This window comes from Panthera tigris, chromosome C1 (assembly GCF_018350195.1).
Source record: "Panthera tigris isolate Pti1 chromosome C1, P.tigris_Pti1_mat1.1, whole genome shotgun sequence".
Classification (NCBI taxonomy): domain Eukaryota; kingdom Metazoa; phylum Chordata; class Mammalia; order Carnivora; family Felidae; genus Panthera; species Panthera tigris.
Genome location: NC_056667.1, coordinates 5,272,324 through 5,291,321, shown reverse-complemented (window position 1 = coordinate 5,291,321; position 18,998 = coordinate 5,272,324). Strand labels below are relative to the sequence as shown.

At 49.9% G+C, this 18,998-nt stretch overlaps 1 protein-coding gene across 7 annotated transcripts in view; it reads right to left on the bottom strand.

Annotated features, from left to right (window-relative positions):
- CAMTA1 (calmodulin binding transcription activator 1) overlaps window positions 1-18,998 on the bottom strand; it is an 848,343-nt gene that overhangs the window by 42,757 nt on the left and 786,588 nt on the right. Inside the window, exon 1 of one of the 7 annotated variants that reach the window (XM_042994239.1) lies at window positions 10,620-10,764. The exons of the other annotated variants lie outside the window; for them this stretch is intronic. The gene's annotated coding sequence lies outside the window, so the exon portion shown is untranslated. Of the gene's footprint in view, window positions 1-10,619; window positions 10,765-18,998 lie in introns of those variants that run through there. 7 annotated transcript variants of the gene reach the window in all.

Genomic DNA, 18,998 nt, shown 5'->3' with positions numbered 1-18,998 from the left:
AATATTTTAAACATCTTATTCAGAAATAAAAGTATTTCTCTGAGGGAGGAAACCTAAGGGTTGGAAAAATTTTAACCAGTAAGCTCCTCTTTGGAAGCGTCATGATCCCTGCAGGGTCGTCTGCCTACACATCACACGAGGATGTGCCACCGTCTGCTCTCCCGTGTCTGTATTATGCCACTCACTCGTGATGTTTTGAGTTTGGGAGGTGGTAACTTGTGCGCTACACCTCCTGTTAACACTCTACCCCCTGGACCAGAGTAACCTTCAAATTTCTGCAAATTCCCAATCAGTGAGGCCTAAATGAATGTACTATTGAGGCCAGTATCCCAACACCCCTTGGATTAGGTGGGAAGGCTAACGAGGTATGGTGCTTTCCACGAAACGGGGATGCAACATGATTTCACAGAGCTGAGGGGGTTGCCTTGCCTGACTGTCCTCACAGAAGCCCCAAAGCAGGCTTCTTTAATCACCCCACTCAGAGCATAGTTGGTCGAAAGATTCAGGGAGCAGTTAAATAATGGAAGAAAGATTAATAACCAACTCAAAGGACAGCAGGTGCTAAACGTGGGGAGTATCCCTCACAAACCCCTAACACATCCCTACAATCTCCTGGTCTCCCCTCTTCCTTATTTTCCCGATCTCCCTTCCGTCTCAATCCATTCCTCCTCAACGTCTTTATTTCCTCCCCTGTTCTCCCCTAACTGCTATCAATCCTGGATCCAGGTATGCCTGTTTGAGGTGGCTGACAAAAATACTTACGATTAATAACAGATTAAGACCAAGGTTCACAAAAAGTAAAACTCACACAAAGCTATTGTACAGAAAACACATATGAGATTCTCCAAAATGCTTCATTGTGAGTCCCAAATTTGGCTGAATGCGGGAAATGAAACTAGACAGGAGGCAGTTTCGAGATCCCCGTCGGTCGTTTTGGATAGCAGGTGATGGGACAGACTTCAACATCCTTGTAATAAAGTCAACTGGGTTTGAAAGGATTGTTTATTGCCATTTAGTATTAACAGACACCAAAACACTGTTTCACAGAAGCACTTCTGCAAAGATCCAATGTGGTCTGACTTCACAGCTCTCTGATGATTTAAGTCAAGGGGAAATTCCATCAACTATTCCATGCATGTCTCTTACTTACTGCTCACTCTTCCCTGAACAGTATTTTATGATCCTGATTTTTACATCTAAAAGTAGGTGAGTTGATGGTTTTCAATTTCCTAAAGGAAAAGCTTTCTGCATTTATTTGGTTTTTAGTAGTTTATCATTAAGGAGCTCTAAAAGGATTTCTCTTCTACAGGTCAGTGGCTCTTAACTTAAAAAAAACAAAAACAAAAACAAAAAAAACCTTTTTACTCTAATGAAATAATACGTCGTCTCGTTTGGGAATAATCCAGAGTGTAATGATAAGGCTGTGCTCTGCAAAAGTAATTTCTTTCCACAATTCTCGTTGGAAAGGGAGTAGCTGCCAGTGTTTAAACCTACTCGACAATAAGCCTAATAATTGACTAGTCAGCCGCCTGCTTACCAGTCGACACCCTCGGCGTCCCTGAGCCACCTCTGAGTGCCCACCGTGCCTGCTGAGTAACGTCCCTAGGCTGACACGAAACGTACAGAAGCTGGACCTCCCTTGTTAGAAAAGAACTTGTTCACGGGCTCTCAGTGATGAAAGCTACAAACCCTTTCCTAGAAAAGTACACATGCACAAAAGTGTACATTCAGTATCAGGGGACTCCCAGACCCACGGGGCGGGGGCGTGGGTTCCAGGCTCAGGACGGTGCTGTGGGGATGGTCCACTGAAGCGTTTCCCAAACTGCGTGCTGTGGAACATTTTCCATGAGAGGTCACTCAGGAGACCACAGCGACAAAATGCCGTGTCAGGATGTTTTGGGATTCCTAGGTTAAACACAACTAAATACATGTGCATTTCGTTAATGTAGGACTTTTTCTGAACCCTAACATGCTTACAGGAGCTAGAAATTGCTGGCGGAGAGCCAGTAGGCATGCTTCCTAAACGTATCTGAACCTTCCGGCATGGGGCGAGGAGAGCTTATTATAAGCATTTCCTGTAACCCATGTTCCCACAGAAGAGGTTAGGGACTGACACTAGTCCTAAAGAGCACCCCGATACAGTCGGTCCCTGGTGAGGAAGTCCCTGGACCACACGCTTCATCTTCCTTCTTCACTCACCAGGCAGGGCACAGGCGCCACGCCAACCGGCCACGGACCTGGATAAAGTTATGTGGGTCAAGGGTGAGCGTCACCCAGGAACTGGTCCGATGGTTCCTCTGATGGTTCGTTCTGTCACACACAACCACCTCCCCAACCCACACCGTCCGTCCCTCCCGCTGTTCCAGCCTTCAAGATACCTCAGAAGGGCTTCTCTCAACTCTCTCTTCTCTTTGTGCCATTTGAGAGTAAAAATAAGATTTCAATTACAATTGATAATAAGAATAACGTTAGGGTTATGTTATCAAGAAACTTAAATTTCTTTCTTCCAAAAAGTTGGAGACCTAGTCTTTGTAATTTCAGAGGACCATTCTGAGTTCTACCCTATGAATTAAGAATCTTCATTGGGGCGCCTGGGTGGCTTAGTCAGCTGGGCGGCCGACTTCGGCTCAGGTCATGATCTCGCAGTCTGTGGGTTCGAGCCCCGCGTCGGGCTCTGTGCTGGCAGCTCGGAGCCTGGAGCCTGCTTCAGATTCTGTGTCTCCCTCCCTCTCGCTCCTTCCCTGCTTGCTCTCTGTGTCTTTCTCAAATAATAAATATTAAAAAAAAATTAAGAATCTTCACCAAAGGGGAGCCTGGGTGGCTCAGTCGGTTAAGCATCGATTCTTGATTTCGGCTCAGGTCATGATCTCACGGTTTGTGAGTTCAAGCCCTATGTCAGGCTCTGTGCTGACAGAGTGGAGCCTGCTTGGGATTCCCTCTCTCCCTCTCTCTCTGCCCCCTCCCTGTTCACACGCTCTCTCAAAATACGTACATAAACTTGAAAAATTAAGAAAAAAAACTTCGCAAAAAAGTTCTATTTACTGAAGTTATTTTACATGTATATTTGAGTGACATCATTTAATATGAAAATTATCAAGTTCACTCATCTATTCTGGAACATGTAAGTGTAGGCTATATATTATGTAGATTATACAGTTCAGTGTTTTACAGTATATAATGTGATACATACATGCACTTGTATTATTTTAATATTTTTCTCCTATAAATGCTGAGTATCTATCATGGGTTCAAAAGGTTTCCCTTCTCAGGCAAGCCTGGGAACATACTTACCATTTGTTGTACTGTTTATCCGGGAAATATTATTCAATTGACTTGTAAGTTTTTAGAACACCATCAGTTTCAGTCTGGGCACTTCCTATTTTTTTACACTATTAGATAAAACATCTTTCTCACACACACACACACACACACACACACACACACACACACACACACACACACGCCAGGGGATGGATTCTGGCTGGAGTAGAATGAATGGTTTCTTTCATTAGAAAAAACAAAAGGATATTTAAATGAATTCTTTATGGATTAATCCAAACCACAGTGTATAGTATATTAAGGACTTGAATCACATTTTCTGAAAATGGTCCTAGGAACTGTTAGTCAGCACCTAATAAAAGGTGAGGGTTCTGGTGTCTTCTTTAAGATGAGACCATGAGGATAAAATCACGGACTCCTCCTGATGACGAGTTTCTGTGGTTTCAGGATGAATGGTGCTTTCTTTAGGAACGTGACCATCGAGGCTGAACATCACAAAGTACCGGCTTCCTCCCAGATGCCTGGCTAGCCTCCCTTGTTTCTCCTTTGGGAGATGCTCCTGTCCTCTGCAGAGTTCAGGTAGTGCTGACCCCAACACTTGTTCCCAGGGAGGGAGAGTCAGGCCTTGCTAACGAGAGTACGGCCTCCTTCTATTCCAGTGATTGGACACATGAGTCCAGCTGAGCCAAGAACAGAACATTTCCCGGAACAACTGACAGAGACGCGCTGTTTTCCCGGATACGTTTGCTAAATTGGCAAAATATAAACCTGGAGCTTTGAGGAGTCCATCCCGCTATGCTGTGGAAATGAGAGTCAAATCAACATAGAAGAGAGTAGAGTCAACAGAGGGGGAGATGGGTCCCTAAGGATATCACTTGAGCATCTGGAACCAGTTGTGCCTGAAGATAACTCCAAAACCAGATCTCCTAAAAGTCAATAAATTCCCTTTTATGCTTTAGCCCGTCTGAGTTGGAGTTCTGTTACTTGCAGAGGACTGTAAGGTGACTCTACTAATTGAAATGTGGATCCTTTCACTAAATGAATACTGGGAAAGTCTGCTCCCATTTACAAACAAAAAAATAGTCAAATATTAATCACCTGTACCTCGGTAGTGCCAAAGTATCATTGGAATCTCTCTGTAAAACATGGGGAAAGTTGTGATGGAAATAAGCCGTCATGCTTTTTTGAAGCATTTTGATTACCTGAAGAAATCAGAAAAAGACAATTCTGCACTCCAGTCTCGCTGGAGACCATCTGCCGTTGAATTCTGTACCCACGGCGGTTATCTACGCTCGTGCAGCCTTAGGTTACTGCCAAATCAACTGTTGTAACAGACACATCCCATGGAAGAGAATCGCTGTAGAACACTAAGATTTAAAGAGAACTCAGAAATTCTCTGGTCCAGGGGCTTTCAGTAGTTTTTGACTGTGTCCCAGAGAAAGAATCAGAACCCAGTACACACACACACACACACACACACACACACACACACACCCATACACGCATGTGTGCATGTGCCCCTGAAACAAAAACTTCCCAAATCCCATACCAGGTACTCTGATTTTAAAAAGTGAGGATGCTGACCACTACATTAATTTCCTGAATCACTCCTCATAGATTTAGAAAACAGGTAAGGCCCTGATGCAGAGATACAAGGTGACTTCCCTGAGATTTCTCACTTACTGAGTGGTAGAGCTGGAAAAAACAAAACAAAACAAAACACCCTGGTACTCATCCTACTGTAGTATATTAAAGCAAACAGCTGTTACCGATACCCATTCCTAGATGGCAAGCTTCTGGCCAATCGTAAGAAAGCCGGAAAGATGATGCAGGTGTCAGACCTAGCTATTTTACACGGGACAGGCCAGGACTCTCCGAGACCCCTTACATGAAAACCCCAATCCCCTAGGGACTTTGAACGGCTCTGCCTGGGAGATCGTGTGGCATCTGTGTCCAAATGACTAGCAGACAAGACTAAACTGGTGCGAGAAGCAGGGTGACAGTCAGGTTTGCTCTCGGCCTGAGGAAACACACCCTCATCACATCCCCCCTGCCGTATCCAATAAGTCACACTACACGTGTCAGCTTGTCAGCGGGCAGTGGTTACGAAACTCCAGCTCCCAGGCTTCGTTACGCTAGGTGGAGCAGGGAAGGGAAGAGTTGACGTGCCTCCCTGCCCCCACAAGGAGCCGATAATCTAAGCTGGGAGGTGAGGGAAAAGGCGTCTGATGAGACAAGACTTGAGTTAGGCTCAGAGAATTTAGAATATTGAGTTGTTGTCAGGGCACACGGGAAGGCTGGCTAAGAGAGTGGGGCCAGATTCGGAGGCTGGTCAATGGCAGGCAGAAGAAAGGGGACAGTTACGGAGAGACTAGTTAGTCCTGGCAGCTGATGAATGTTAATTTAATGTATTTGGAAGAACTTAGGTTATTTCCCATTACTTTCAATATTACAAAAATGTTACAGAAGTTTAGCATCACTAGCTTAACTCCTATGAACATGTACTCTTAAATTCCTTCCATACTTTACCTTCTTCAAAGTAATAATAATGTTATAATCTGCTTAACAGTTGACATACAACTGGTACTTTAAAAAAATGTGTTCACTGATCGATCTTCCTATATGTCACACGTCTAAAGCTATGCTCTATGTCCGGTGCTTGACAAGACAATGTAAAATTAAACCATTTATAGGAACCATGGTATTTTCAAAAGTAAAACGTGTTAGCACACGAAAGGAGCTTTCCTGAAATAAAGCATCAAGGAAAATCATATAGGCATTGTTAACGCACTCACTCCCAATGGTTTAAAAAAAAAAAAAAAAAGGGCGAAGACACTATTTACAAAGTATGGTACCATGGTTATAACAAGCCTCTGTGCTACACTGCTTGGGGCGGGGGTGGGGGTGGGGGAGCGTAACTATTTCCTGACAGTAAAGGCATCTCCTTGCCTGCCTGCTGTGCGTTAACCCCTGCCCAGACAGTGCCAGAGAAAAGCAAAGGAAGATCGTCATTTGACTTTGACTTCAGGGCAATCCACGCAGGATGGGGACAAGACCGTCTGTGATGGTCTTCACGATCATGAGCTATCTCCAATCTTCATGCTATTAGGTGCTGACACCCACAGCAGGCTCCCCGGCACTTGTTAAATGTGACTAATAGGGACACACGGCCTTCAATGTCATTCAGTGCATCCCGTCTGGGCTTCTCCCGTCACCACACAAAAGTCTTGGTGGGCTGTCAGATCTTACATGGAATTTAAGAAAATCCATGTCAGGTGTGAGAAAGACAAAGTGAGCCCTACATCATGTCTGTGCTTGCCAGAAAGCCCAGAATGCACTTTACGGCCTGCCTCCAGAAAGTACATGAGATTTGATGCAATGAATGTTACTAACCTCATTAGAACCCCCATTTCACATTTCGCTTTCCTGGAGCCTCGCTTTCTTTCTGCCTCATCCTTCTTTATTTCATCCATTTTTATCTTGCTTCACTGTGTAATATAGACAGCCATACCTTGGAGGTATTGTGGGTCTGGTTGTAGACCATCACAATAAAGTGAATATCGCCATCAAACGAGTCAGATAAACTCACTGCACATAGAACTTATTTTCACACTATAGTCTATTAAGTGTGCAATAGCATTACGTCTAAAAAAACTGCATACCTTAATTAAAAATCGCTGCTAAAAAATGGTAACCATCAGTTAAGCGTTCAGCCAGTCATAATCACTGATCACAGGTCACCATTAACAAATAGAATAATGATAAAAAAAAAAGTTTTAATTGCAAGAATTACCAAAACGTGACAGAGACATGAAGGGACCAAATGCTGTGGGGAAAATGGTGCTGACGACTCCCTCCTTCCTGAGCAGGGTGGCCACAAACCTTCACTTTGTAAAACGTGCCTGATCAGTGACGTGTGACACAGAGCAGCACAACAGAGCGAGGTATGCCTGCATCTCTGTAAGCTCCCTTAAATCACTTAAAAGAAAAAAAAAAAACAGGTGAGGTTTACACAAACTGCATCACATGTTGGCAAAGCGATATATAACTGAAATACGTTCCCAAATCGTCGGCTTGTGTACCGCGACAGGATACCGTGGTTGGTATTTAACAATGAAAACTTGGCACCACTAAGAGAGTCTTTTTGAAAAGATCGATGGTATACAAATATTCAGCCACTGGAAGCCAGAGAAAGCAATGCCCTTTAAATTTGAGAAGACATGACGGATACACAATGAACAGTTGGAAGAGGGGCGGGAAATAAGAATAAAGGACTTCCAGAAACCACCGCACCAGCTAGAGCACTGTGCCAAGTTTAACAAAATGGTCTTTACTGACCTTTCTGGGTGATTCCTAAAGTTGTGTTTTAGATAAATGTACTAACCATTCTGCCTTAAATGTTTAAAAACGGCGGCCTACAAGCACATTTCTGCAGCTTCGGAAGTTCCCAACAGCAATGATTAAGACAGCAGCAAAATCATGATGGTGCCCAGAGTTAACTCTAGATCCCCCAAAGGCACATTCCCTGCGCTGCCAGATGAGGGCTTTGAGAGAGCACCCGAACCTTAGCCGTCACTATGGGCTTCACAGCTTTCATTGGGGTGGAGGGCGGGGGGAGGTGCTCAACGTCAGCGGATTCTTTAACATCGCTATCTGACACGAAGTAAAAAAAAAACAACCCTCAGTTCCACCTGCTCTCTATGCCTATGCTCTCTAGAACAGTCCAACATGAATACACTGCAGCGGCGACAGCTGCTAATATGGACAAGATGGCCCAGCAGAGTCCTAGAGAAAACAACCATGTATCCATGTGTGTGCCTGGCAGAAGCAGAAAAGTTGATTTAAACAACTCTTTAAATAGTACACTGTTGTTATTCACCACTGCATTAAATACTGTGTTTCCACTTTGATTGTTTGCAAGGGAATTAGTAATTAATCAGGATGACTGAACAGAGGCCCCTTAGATATTCACACCGGAGCTCCTTCCCTTTTGCACTCCTAGGCTACATTTATTTGGGAAACACATATCCTGTAAATAAGTGTTATTTTCTAGAACATTAAACATTATTACTCCCTAAATCTATACAAGGAAAAGAATACACATAAGCTTATTTGCTATTGTCTAATGTTGGTCTTAAAATAATATTTTCCCATAAACACACACCATGAAAAATGCTACCGCTTCATGTATTTCTATCGCGTTCCCAGGCAGTAGTTCCTCCAATACAACACAGTTTCTCTAGGAAAACTCTGTAAAATTCCTTCATGCAGAAAGAAAAAAGAACTCCTTTACACACAGCGAGCCACCTGACCACATATGACAAAATTTGGGGGGGGGGGGGGAGCACAATTTTAAAATTTCAGGGTTTGGCTTCACTGGTGAAAGAAACAGAATGCACACAACCAAACAAATACGTGAGGCTCTTCTGTGATATTTAAGAGCACTTCTCACGTTCACTGAATCTGCTTTGCTAATTAGACACTTCAGGTTAATCAGCAGAAATCATACCAAGCAATAGTGGACAAAATATAAAATAGACTAAAATTGTCATCATTCCCTGGTGAACGAGTTGATTTAAGAAGACGCTTTGCAAGAGCACTGCAGTTTCGGAAATTTGTTTTGATGCCTACAGAGACCTATGGAGATTGAAAAAGTCTCAACATCTGAATGCCATCACAGCCACCTCTTAAAGTTGTGCACTACCTAAATCAAACCACGGGAGATCCTCTAAGTGCAAGAAGGCCACACGGAGTCTGTATTCCAGCCCATCTGAGAGTGGCTGGTGGAAGCAAGGGTCACTGTGCCTCTCCTGTCCTGGTCTGCAGGTTAAGCCAAACTCGCGAGTTCTTCCAAACCTCTTAGTCTCTGAACTCAACCAACTTTCCCCGCCGGTTCTACGCACAGATTAATAAGACGTTCATTCACTCCATTGGCTTGCTTAGGAAAGGCAGCCTCCAACCGCCTAGTCCCGCAGAGGCGCCTGGGGCCGAGCTCGGTGCTGTCCCGGCCCCTTTCCCAGCGCCCCGCGGAAGGGGCACACGTCCCGACCCTTCTCTCCTCTCCCCGCGAAAGGGGCTCCTTTCCGGATCTTCTCTTCCCGCGGAGGGGACACCAGTCTTGGGCCCTCTCCCTTCCCCCCCCCCACCCCCCGCAGAAACGGAACCTATCCCGTCCCCTTTCCCCGCCTCTCTCCCTGCCGAGGGGGCACCTGCCCCAACTCTCCCCGCCGAGGGGTACCAGTGCCCCACAGTCCCCGCCAAGGAGCACCTGTTCTCCGCCTTCTCCTCGCGCCCCGCTGAGTGGGCACCTGTCTCCCCCTCCTCCCCGCCGAGGGGCACCTGTGCCCCCTTTCCCCGCCGAGGGGGCGAGCACCTGTCCCCGCTACTCGCAGAGGGGGCACCTGCCCTCCCCCGCCGCCAAGGGGCACCTGTCCCCCGCCCTCTCCCCGCCGAGGGACACCTGTCTGCCCCCCCCCCCAACTTCCCGCCGAGGGGCCCCTATCCCCCGCCCTCTCCCCGCGCCCAGCCGCGGGAGAGGGCTCTGGATCCGAAAAGCCCGCCGCCGAGCTGCGCCTCGCAGACAAAAACCAGTCGGCGGCCCCGTGGGCGCCCGCGCGGCTCGCGCCCCGCCGCCCCCGCCCGCCGCGGCCACTCCCCGCACGCGCGCCCCCAGACCGCCACTCACCCAAACACTCCACTCCCTCGCGCACACACGCGTGTCCTCACACCCGCTCCCGCCCTCGCTGCCTCGCATCGACACGCGCGCGCTCGGCCTCGCTCCTCACGTTCCCCCACACCCCCACGCGCCCCAGGAACACGCGTGATCTCACGCCCACTCCCCAACCCACCTCCTCACGGACACGCTCGCTCCCACGCCGGCCCCGCGCACTCACGCGTCCAAACACGCCCGGTCCCCTCGCGCTCTCCATCCCCACGAGCGCTTCCTCCCCACTCGCTCCGCAGACGCGCGTGTTCGCACACCCGCTCCATCAACACGCGCCGCTCACGCTCGGCCAAACACCCCTGCCCTCGCACCCGCGCCGTAAACACACGCGGGACCCACGCACACTCACGCGCCAAAACACTGCCCGCTCGCGTGAGCTCGCGCGCCCCTCGCGCTCCCTCCCCCTCCGCCGCCGCGCGTGTCCTCGCACCCGCTGCCCTCACACGCCCCGCGCCCCCTCACGCGAACACGCGCGCCCCCCACGCCCCGGCCGCCGCGCGCGCCCGCCCCCGGCCCCGCCCCCGCGCGCCCCCGCCGCCCCGCGCGCCCCCGCCGGCCGCCGCCCTCGCCCCGCACGCGCCCGGCCGACTCTCCCCTCGGCCGCACGCACACTCACTCGGACTTGGGAGAGCACGGCCACCGCTCGGTCGCGCTGGCGCCGAGCCGCCTCTGCGTTCCTCCTCCTCTCCCGCGCGGCCCCGCCCGGCCCGGCCCCGACAGCCTAGCCCGGCCCCGACCCGCTCAGCTCCACACGCCGCAGCTGGAACGACTCGGGCTCCGGGTACCGCTGTCTCCCCGCCACAGCCCGAGTGCGCCGCCCGGGCCAATGGCGGGGCGCGGCGGTGAGCTCACCGGCCGCGGCCCCGCCCGCCAGGCCGCGCGCGCCAATCGGAGGGCGCCACGTCACCCGGAGCCGGGCAGAGGCAGGTGTGGGGCGCGGAGCCGCTCGGCGCGGGGACTGCGCCGGAACTGCGCCGGAGCCGCGCGGCGCCGCGCTGGACGGCGGGCGGCCGGGCCCGGAGGGTGCGGGCGGAGCGCGGCCCCGCGGCCCCGGGCGCCCGCACTCGGGGCCCTGGCGGGCCACGGCCCCTCGCGACGCCGCCGCCTGCTCCGCGCCCTGAGTCGGGGAGGTCCGCTAGGGGGTGGGCCGCGGTCCCCTCGAAGGCAGGGACGGCCCCGAGCCCGACGGCCGCGCCCGCTCCCCCGGGCCCACGGCCCCGAGAGGCTTCCTCCGGGACCCGCGCGGCGGGGGCGATCGGGCCGCGCTTGCAAGGCCCGGCGGAGCCGCCGCGCGGCCGGCCCGCCGACTCCCGGCCGCGCGGCGCCGTCGGGTCCGCGCGCGGGACCCGCGCCCAGGGGCCCAGCTTACCCGGGCTCGGCTCCCGGCGCGGCCCCGGCGCGCCCTGCGGCGGCGGCGGCGGCGTCTGCAATGCAGCCGCGGGAGGAGCCGGCGCTGCGCTGAGCGGCGAGCGGGGGAGCGCGGAAGGCTGGGCGGGAAGGAGGGGCGCGGGGCGCGGCGAGCCCGCCCAGGCCGCGAGGGCGCGGGGCAAGTCCTCGGGCGGCAGTGCAGAGGTGCCCGGGCGTCGGCCGGGGCGCGGCCGCGGATGTCTGCTAGGGATGGTGGATGGCGGGCCCCCTGGGAGTTCAGGAGCGTCCGGGACTCCCTTGCCGGCGGCGCAGGGCCCCACCTCTTTAGCTGGAGTTCCAGGGCCTCCGCCCACTCCTCGGGGTCTAACCCTGGTGTCCAAAAGTTCTGGCTGCGGCTTGGCTTTCTCACTTGGATACTTCTGCCTAACGACCTCTCGCCTCGCCTCCTGCCCCATGTCCGAGTCACACCTCTCCATCAAGGCTCACCGTCTCCTAGCAGCCTTCCTAGGCATCCCAAGTGGACACCACCACCCCTTCTCCTTTCCCTACATTGGTCGCCCTGCTGCTGCTATTCGAGTGCTGCCGCCCCCGCACCCACCTACGGTCTTGCACATAGAGAGCGCTTGACCCACGCAGACTTTCCGTGAGGCTATCTTCTCTTTTTATCCTCCATGTTGTCAATTATCTTTGAGATTGATTATTTCCCTTTCCTGACATCTGGGTTAAAAAGAATCTCAAAACGTGGGAACGGACTTTTTTCTTTTTTTTAATCCTATCCAAACACGCGCGAAAACAACCACAATATTATGCATAGCCCTTAAGCTTCTACAATCAAAAATGCATAACTGGCTAGAGGCCAAGCCCAGGACGCTCCTGGTGAGTCTGGGTCCTATTCTGCGCCACGCTTCTGAGCCAAGGAAGCAAGCAGGTCGTGTGCAGCCTGACTCCTGGGGGCTGACCCTGTCTGCAGCAAGTCCCTCCCTGCCCTGGCAAAGTCACAACACCCGATGCTGTTCGGAATCCTGCTCCAACAAGCCTTTCGTGTGCCCACCCTCACCTGCCTCCATTCACCCTGCTTTCACCGCACAGGACCCCTGCACTTCCTGACTCTGCTTCCCTACTCCCTTTATCTGCTAGGGGCACCCCTATGCATTCCTTAAGGCCTGGCTCCAGCCCCCTCATCCCCAGCATTGCTATCGCAGCGCTTCCTGGGTGGGATCTGCTTACTTCCAGGAGAGGCAATGTCAGGGCCAGTAGTCAAGGAAGAGGGCCCTGGAGACAAACCATCTGGGTTCAAAGTTAGACTCTCCCAACTGCTAGCTGTGTGCTCCACTTGTGGTCCCTTCGTATCCATGGGTGAGAGTTAAATGAGCCAGTCGATGTGCTTATACCAGCGCCTGGTGCATAAGGCACACTCAATACTATTTGGCTGCTACTAGAAGTCAGGTTATCTTAGGGTGGTGAGTAGTGAGTGACTGGAAAGGGGAGGGGAGGGCTTCTGGGCTTCTGATAACGTTCTATTCTTGACGTGGGCACTAGTTTTGGTTTGTGAAAACTGGATGAGCTGAGTTTCACATACTTAGGATAATGTGCACTTTTCCATATGTATATTATACATGAATAAGCTTATTTATTTTTGAGAGAGAGAGAGACGGAGAATACGAGCAGGGGAGGGGCAGAGAGAGGGAGAGAGACTCTCCCGCTGTCAGTACTGTCAGGAAGGAGCCCGACGCGGGGCTCCAAGCCACGAGCCGTGAAATCATGACCTGAGCTGAAACCAAAAGTCCTCCACCTAACAGACTGAGCCACCCAGGCACCCCATACATTATACATTAATAAGAAGTGCTTTTAAAAAGCTGGTTGTTACTAGCTGAGACCGAGACAGTTCTAATCTCCTGGAGACCAGGAACAAAGTCTTAAGCTTATCCTGGCACCTTATGCAACGCCGGGCACGCTGTAAGTAGTCAGGTGATAGTCGCTGAATTGCTCTGAATGGACTGTGAGCAAGAGAACAGGGAGGTGGGACCACGAGGGGCAATGCCTGCCCTTCAACTCTACAATGCCCAGTGACCCCAGTGTAATCAGGATCCAGGCTCAGGCACTTGGACCCTGCTAAAGAGAAGATGCCTCCAGTCTTCTCTGTCTTTCAGGCAGGGGTATTTTTTTCTTGGGTTTGTTTCAAAAAGGCAGAGGTTCGGCCCTAGACATCCCAGTTGCCTGAGGAGGGGCATCGGTGGAACCCATGACCCTTCACCCTTCCTCCAGGAGCCCCAAGTCCTGACTACCTGACGTAGTCATCGATGCTTCAGCACATTGGCGGTGCCCTGGTGATACAGCTGGGGTCAGCAGCCTGGAGCTCTCCTTTCAGGAGAGCTCCCGAAGTGACATTTCTGCGGTAGCTAAGTCCCTTCCCTATTCCTCTGCTGGGCCCATTACTCTCCTGGAAGATCTGTCACTCTGACTCCTCACAGCACTTCTGTTTCAGGATGGAGGCCACATGAGCAAGTGCCCTCTTTGGGCCCATTAGTGGAAAGTCAGACGGCGCTGGGTGGGGTATGCTGGATGCTTCTGAAACAAGTCCAGACCTCTGATAGCATGCTAGAACCAAGTACCCACAGGCTGTCTTCCCTTGTGGGTATTCATGTTCCTTTCTGGCAGGTTAGGAAATGACAGGGTAAGGCATGCGTGTGCTTAAGGCAAAATATCACACTAGATTTTTATGGGGCTTTGAGTACATCTGGGTTGTCTTTGAAAATAGGGAAAAAGAAAACTTTGCTCAGTGATGTGGTCCCTTGGCAGGGACCAAGTGCAATCATTGCCCCTTGAAGCAGGGATCTCAGCCCTAACCTCTGCGGAGGATCTCATGATGAACCAAGGGGGTGCATCCGGGTGCAGAGGAGGAAGACAGGAACTACGGTTTGTTGGATCCCCGTTCTCAGCCTGCCATTATGCTGGCCACTCACATGCACTGCCATTTTTTCTCCTGCAAGTTGGCTATTGTATAGAGGGAAAAATAAAGGCCTTAAGAAGTCCGAGAAATTGCTTAAAGGCATACAGATGGTAAGCGGCAGATCAGGGTTTTAGGTTCTGAGCCCGTATTCATTTTGCTTCTCTCTGATAGTTCTCCACATACCTCAAATCTCTTGCTGCCATTTAGGTACCATTTGTTTAAGAAGCAGCCTGGGAGATTTCTAAGAACCACCACATTCTTCTCCCCAGCCCTGGCAACTGTGAAAGCCTGTTTATGTAGAGATGTAGACTCTACCCAGCCAGGTCCCTGAGTAACTGTGATGATGAGACCTTGCCCTACCAACTGACATTGGACTTGGGCACAAGTGAGAAATAAAGCACTAAGATTGGGTAGTTTGTTAGTGCAGCATAACTGTGTCTCGACTATCTCCTAAGACATAAAATCTGTTTCTAAATATAGCAGATGTATTTATTTCCAATAAAAAATAGCCAAATGGGAGTCTTCTCAAACTAGATGACAATTTAAAAATAAGTGTAAGACGCATTTTCAGTGTATCTTTAAGGCACTAAGACATGGTGGAGAAAGAAGAGTCTTTTCAACAAATAAGGCTAGGACAACTGGATATCCCCATGCAAAAGAATGAAGTTGGACCCCTACCTCACACCATATATAAACATTAACTCGAAATGGATCGAAGATCTAAATGTAAGAGCTAAAACTACAAAATGCATAGAAGAAAACATAGAGGTGAATCTTCATGTTTTTGGATTTGGCAATGGTTTCTTAGATCTGACATCAGAAGCAGAAGCAACCAAGTTTGTGTGTGTGTGTGTGTGTGTGTGTGTGTGTGTGTGTGTGTTTGACACAAGGGGGGTGGTGATAGATAAATTGGGCTTCATCAGATTTAAAATTTCTGTGCTTCAAAGGACACCATCAAGAAAGTGAAAAATATAGTTCACTGAATGCAACTCATGTATGTCATAAGGGACTTGTATCTAGAGCATAAAAAGAATAATTACAAATATATAGTTTTTAATAGCCTACTTTTGTGGTGCCTGGGTGGCTCAGTTAAGCGTCCAACTTTGGCTCAGTTCATGATCTTGTGGTTTGTGGGTTTAAGCCCCGCGTTGGGCTTTCTGCTGTCAGTGTAGAGCCCGCCTTGGATCCTCTGTCTCCTTCTTCCTCTGCCTCTGCTCCTCTCATGCTCTCTCAAAAATAAACAAATGTTAAAAGAATAAAAAAAAAATAGCCTACTTTTTAAGAAGTGGGCAAAGGATCTGAATAGATAGTTCTCCCAAGAAGATAAACAAATAGCCAATAGCGTATGAAAGGACGCTCAACATCATTAGGCATTGGGCAAATGAAAATCAAAACCCCAGTGAAACACTACCTCACACCCACTGGGACGGATGTAATAAGCAGGATGGATAATAACAAGTGCTGGTGAAGATGGGAAGCACTTGAAACCCTCATCCCCTGTTGACGGGCATGGAACATACAGCTGCTTTAGTAAACAGTCTGGCAATTCTTCAAAAGGTTAATCATAGAGTTACTACATGACTCCACAGTTCCAGTCCTAGGTATGTCCGTGAGAAATGAAAACATATGTCCGTACACATGGACATTCATTTGGCAATAAGAACGGAATGGAGCACTGACACATGTTATACCATGGATGGATCTTGAAGACATGCTAAATGAAAGAAGCCAGCCCCGAAAGGCCACATATTATATGATTCCATTTATATGAAACGTCCAGAATAGGCAAAATGATAGAGATTGGAAGGAGATGAAGAGTTGCCTTGAGCTTGCTGGGGAGAATGGGGCATGACTGCTAATGGGTATGGGCTTTCTTTTCTGGAGGAATGAACATGTTCAAAAATTAGACTGTAGTGATGTCTGCACAACGCTGTGAGTCTACTAAAACACTTTTGAATTGTACACTTCAAATAGATGAATTGTATGGTGTGTTAATCATAGTTGTAAAACACCCGCAATAAGAGGAGAAAAAGAATGAAATATAGAAAAGGATCAGTGGATTAGCTTTGGAAAAGAAGTTAACAGATACGAAGGGGAAGACCAAGGTCAGGGGGCCTGATGGCCTATCCTCAGAGACAGTCCATCCACCCTTGCTCACCAAGCCTCCTGTGTCCAGCCCAGTGTGGGACACATGTAGGTAGGGAATCCACACAGAGAGGCCCTGCCAGGTGACTGCTCAGTGAGGAGACAAGACAGACAAAGGGGAGGCACTGAATCAGCAATGGTGACACCCAGGAGCAAAAGGAGGTCAGAAGAGGGACCATTTCTAATTGTGCTTCTGAAGGGCTGTAAAAGAGCCAGGGCTGAGTCTGTCAAATTCTTGCCTGCTGTGATTGCCTCCTTACCAGCTCAGGATCCTGGAGAGAATAGCGTCCTGAACTTGGGGTTCCCTTTGAAGAACTCCCTGGTGTGTTGGGGTTCTCCATCACAATGGTTGGCTGATTCAGGGGTGAAGGTAAGCTTTGCAGAGAGCCTCAAACATCTCCAGCTGAACTATAAATGTCCTTGTCAGGGCCCTTGAGCCTTCCATATGAGGGAAATGCTGAGGGTAGGGGGAAGGGCTCAGGCCTGGGGTCAGCAGCCTGGGCTCTGGTTCCACCTGCACCACTAACTTCTTGTGTGGCAAACTCTTTTCTCTTCCTGTGCCTTGATTTCCTATTTTGCAAAATGAGGTCAAAGACCATGTAGATGTGGTGCTGGTGTATGCCCAGCTTGACCTGACCCGACACAGCAATCACCCGTGCTCCAGCTGCAGGGATTCTGGATTTGAAACCACCAGTCCTATGAATGCGGCTGCACGCATGAGCCCAGGCAACCCACAGCATCATGAGAACTAATTCACGCTGGTTGTTTTCAGCCACTAAGCTTTGGGGTGGTTTGTTATGCAGTAGTAGATAACTGTAGGGGACGGTGGGGAGAAAAGGTGTTTTCTGCTAGGGTAAACCATGCTACCACGATTTAAATCAGCCTGGGAAGTCTGTCAGATCTAATCCGGAAAGTGGAGGAGACGCATTAACCATCAGCCTGAGAACTTGGGGATTTCTCTTAAAGGACATAATCCAGAAAGAGAATCCAAAGAATCTGGGTGAAAACACCAACTCCTTCTGCCTAGAGGCTTAAACAGGCCCATCTGTTCCCTCCCTTCCCCCCTGTATACTATACACATGCCAGATGATGAAATACATGGCTAGTCTCTCCGTGAGGGTGGGGCACAGCAGAGACATGCTTTGCTCTAAGGGGCACAGAGTGTCAAAAAGGTGGATAATCCAACATGCATTCGGGAAGTGGGAGTGTGTGGTGATAAAGCACTCAACATGCTTTAGTGTCTGACAGCCCAGAGTCTGAATCCCTAGCTGTGTGCCATCGGAGAAGCCACCTGACCCCTCTGAGATTCAGGTTCCTCTTCAGTACAATGGGGATAGGAACACCTCCTGAAAGCACGGAGAGGATGAAATTGGATAATTAATGGAAAGTGGATAACCTGGAGCCTGGTGGGCACCCAAGGAGAGCTTGGGGACTAGGACTATCTTCGCGATACACTCTAGGATCTTTTGAAATGGTGGATTCTTTCCCACTGTGATTTACTCCCTCTGCTGTTAAAATGAGCTTGCCTTCCTAAGCACACGGTAGCTGGGTGAGGGAGCTGGCCTGGATGCCTTAGGCATGGCCAGTAGTCACACACAGAGGGAGAAGAGAGATTCTCGCCCAGTCCTATTTCGTAGTCATTCAGGAGGAACTAAGACAAGATGATCCAGACCCCTTAACACATGCCAGCATAGCTGGAGGGTCCTTCCCAGGCCATCCTCAGTATGCACCTCCTTTCACTTCAGCAGAGTCCCATCTGTTCTAGGTCTCTGGGCAACATGGTCCTTATGGAAAAGTGGCACAGCGCTGTGAGTCTGAAGGGTGATGGGAGCCCAGTGAGCAGATGCCACCCAGGGAGTGGAGAGGCTTACTCTTCCTCTTGGGGCGGAAGCTGCCATCGTCACCATCACCATCATCGTCATAGTCATCATCATGGTCGTCATGGTCACAGTCATTGTCGTTGTCATCATCGACATCATCATCATCGTCATCATTGTCATGATCATCATTATTATTGTCGTCACCATCATCATTGTCATGGTCATCATCGTCATCATCTTCGTCATCCTCTTCATCATCTTCGTCATTGTTATCGTCTTCATCATTGTCACCATCGTTTTCATCATCATCATCTTCATCATCGTCATCATCATCATCGTCATCGTCATTGTCTTCATCATTGTCACCGTCATCGTCTTCATCATCATCATCAGCGTCGTCGTCTTCATCATCGTCATCGTCATTGTCTTCATCATCATCGTCGTCATTGTCTTCATCATCGTCGTCGTCGTCATCATCAGGATGACAGTCACTGACCCCAACTGCACTCCTTACCCACATTCATTCTTCCCACGTTTATACCAAGCCTGGGAAGTAGGTGCTACTATTATCACAGCTTATACAGGAGGAAACTGAGGCACAGCAGGGTTATGTAAATTGCCCCAGACTGTGCACTAGTGAGGAGCAGAGCCCCCTGAAATCCCACACTCTGGAGCTGGAGCTCTTAGCTGCTTCTCTGTTGGGCCTCACAGG